Here is a 2,832-nt window from a genome sequence, read left to right on the forward strand (position 1 = left end):
TGACTCCTATCTGTGTTCTAAATACTCAGCCCCTCTCTAAGCATAATGAAGAGTTGATTTGACCTACTATCCTGCCATGTTAACAATCTTGAGAACTGACTTCCAGCACAGGTGGGATACTTTAGATGACTCAATATTATCCAACATGCATGGGTGTTTACAATAAGATTTCATATCCAGAGTAGTGTGCACTGTTCTGTTCATCTCCTCCATTGTCCTTTCTTCTCCCTGTGTCTCTCACAACTTTTGCCCACCAACCCCATGCCATAGCCACTGTGTCTTTCCACACATCATAGGAAATTCTATGTCTACGTCAGTCACAGCTGTTGATAGCTTGTGTCCTTAACACTCAAGCTGCTGTCTCCATCTGATCTCTCAATAATGCGCCTGAAGCTAGAGGACAACCTGCCTTCAGAAGTCCCTGGATGATGACTGTGGCTGCAGCAGGCACCACAGGAGAGTATCAGTAATTTCTGGAGGGAAACACAGGGCAGAATTTGTCATCATTGGCATGAGACCCTCTAGTACTTAGCATGAAGTAGTACTACCCATGGTGGCTCTAGACCTGCTTCTTCGCCACCCAAATGTAACAGCCTTTCAGAAGAATGTCAGGGTTAGTTGAACTTCTAAGTGGCCTGCTCTTCTCTTACAAGACAAAATACCCTTGCCTTTAGGCAAGGGAAAGGACAAATTAGCTGCAGGATACTGAGGAGTCTGAAATGGAAGAGACCACACAAGAGGTCTGGTATGCCCCAATGAGGCCTAACAAGTGAATGTGGCCCTCTGACTACTGCACCATGAGAACCTGCTGCCAGTAGCATCCCCAGGCTAGAACCTCAGCACCTCAGCCCTCCTCACAGCCTGGCAGTCTCATATCGAGCTTTCCAGATTCAACACTGTTCAGTAGAGATGTAAAGATAGCTATCAAATGCAAGACTAACTATAAGTTCTATTCTAACACTACAGGGCAGGGAGCATATGTTGTATTAAACAACCAAAAATATCTTTAAAAACAAAGCTCCATGGGTTAATGAGAAGAAAATACATTCTGTAGTGTTTTGGTAGACAGTTTTATAGATGTCTATTATATCTATTGGATTTGTATTATTTAACCTCAGCAATTTTTTGTTTAGTTTTTTGTCTGCATGACCTGTATATTGGCAAGTGGAGGGTATTGAAGTTACTCATTATCATTGTGTGAGAGACAATTGTGATTTTAGCCATAGTAGTCTCTTTTATTAACTTGGGTATCCTTGTGTTTGGTGCATAAATGTTTAGAACACAGATGTGTTTTTCCTTTAATAAGGAAAAATCCTTAATATGTGTATATATCTTTTCTGATCAGTTTTGATTTGAAGTCTGTTTTTCCATATATTAAAATAGCTACACCTGTTTGCTTCTGGGGTCCCTTTGCTTGGAATACAACATTCAATTCTTTTACTCTAAGCAGACATCTGTCCATGGTGGTGACATATGTTTCTTGGATGCAGTCAAAGAATGGATCCTTTTTTATCACATCTCTTCTGTTAGTCTATATCTTTTTATTGGGAAATTGAGACAATTAATATTGAAGAGTTTCCTATGAGCAGTGTTTATTGATTCTTATTATTGTGTTGTTATGTTGTATCCCCCACCCAAGATGCCTTTGACTTACTAGTTTGGCATTACTTATCATTTTTTGAAGTGGAATTTTTTGGTTTTGTAGGAGACTCAGTTGTTTCATGTGATAGTTTTCAGCAACCTGCCCTCTGTAAGGATATTTTACTGAAGTAGACACATGAGGGTGTGTTTTGTTGAGAACAGACATGGTGTTCTTCTGGCAGCTCTCTTGTGAAAAGGCATGTGATATTTTGCTGGAGTGGACACATGATGTTTGGAAAGGTTATAAGTATAACCCAACAGACAGTGAATGGTGCTTTGGCATTGATTTGGCTTACTAGTCTTTGATTGGCTTTGCTGACACTGGTCTATGGTCATGATGCTCTCCTATTGGTTCTCCTAGCTGGGCTTCATTGAGTTTTCTTCATTGATATTTCCTTGTTGTGACTTAATAGAGAGAAACATATCAAAAAGCTCCTTGTGATATTCTGGTGGCTTCTTGCTGTTTCTGTGGACTTGTGTTGATTGAGACATTGCTACTGATTCAGAATGGACTGTTGCTGCAGATTCATGCTTGGTGTAAGAATACTAGATTGCATGGCTGACATCGAAGATTGAAATCTTCCCAAGAATTACTTCTAAACAGATCCACATCTCTCTTCTCTTATTAACCTTTCTTCCCCTCCAACTTACCTTTCGTAGGCTATAAGGGAGGTTGAAGTGTTTTTTTGTTTTGTTTTGTTTTGGTTTGGTTTGGTTTGGTTTGGTTTGGTTTGGTTTGGTTTGGTTTGGTTTGGTTTGGATTTTAGTTTTTCGAGACAGGGTTTCTCTTATAGCCCGGGCTGTCCTGGAACTCACTCTGTAGACCAGGCTGGCCTCAAACTCAGAAATCCACCTGCCTCTGCCTCCCAAGTGCTGGGATTAAAGGCGTGTGCCACCACCACCCGGTGGGTTGAAGCCTTTAAGAACACTTACTAAAGTAAGGTTTTGAACATTTTAAGCCTACAATTCCTTGTTTTCTTTTTGGGTGTGGTTGACCCCTTCAGTTTTAAGGTTTCCTTGTACTGCCTCTGTAAAGCTGGATTGGCAGGCAGACATTGCTTACGTCTATTTTATCATGATATTCTTTTCTTTCTCCATCAATTGTGATAATTTTACTGGATATGATACTCTGGCTTTGCATCTGTGGTCTCTTAGAGATTGTAGAACATCTATCTAGGCCCACTGGCTTTC

Source organism: Grammomys surdaster, unplaced genomic scaffold, assembly GCF_004785775.1.
Source record: "Grammomys surdaster isolate TR1022 unplaced genomic scaffold, NIH_TR_1.0 125630, whole genome shotgun sequence".
Lineage (NCBI taxonomy): Eukaryota > Metazoa > Chordata > Mammalia > Rodentia > Muridae > Grammomys > Grammomys surdaster.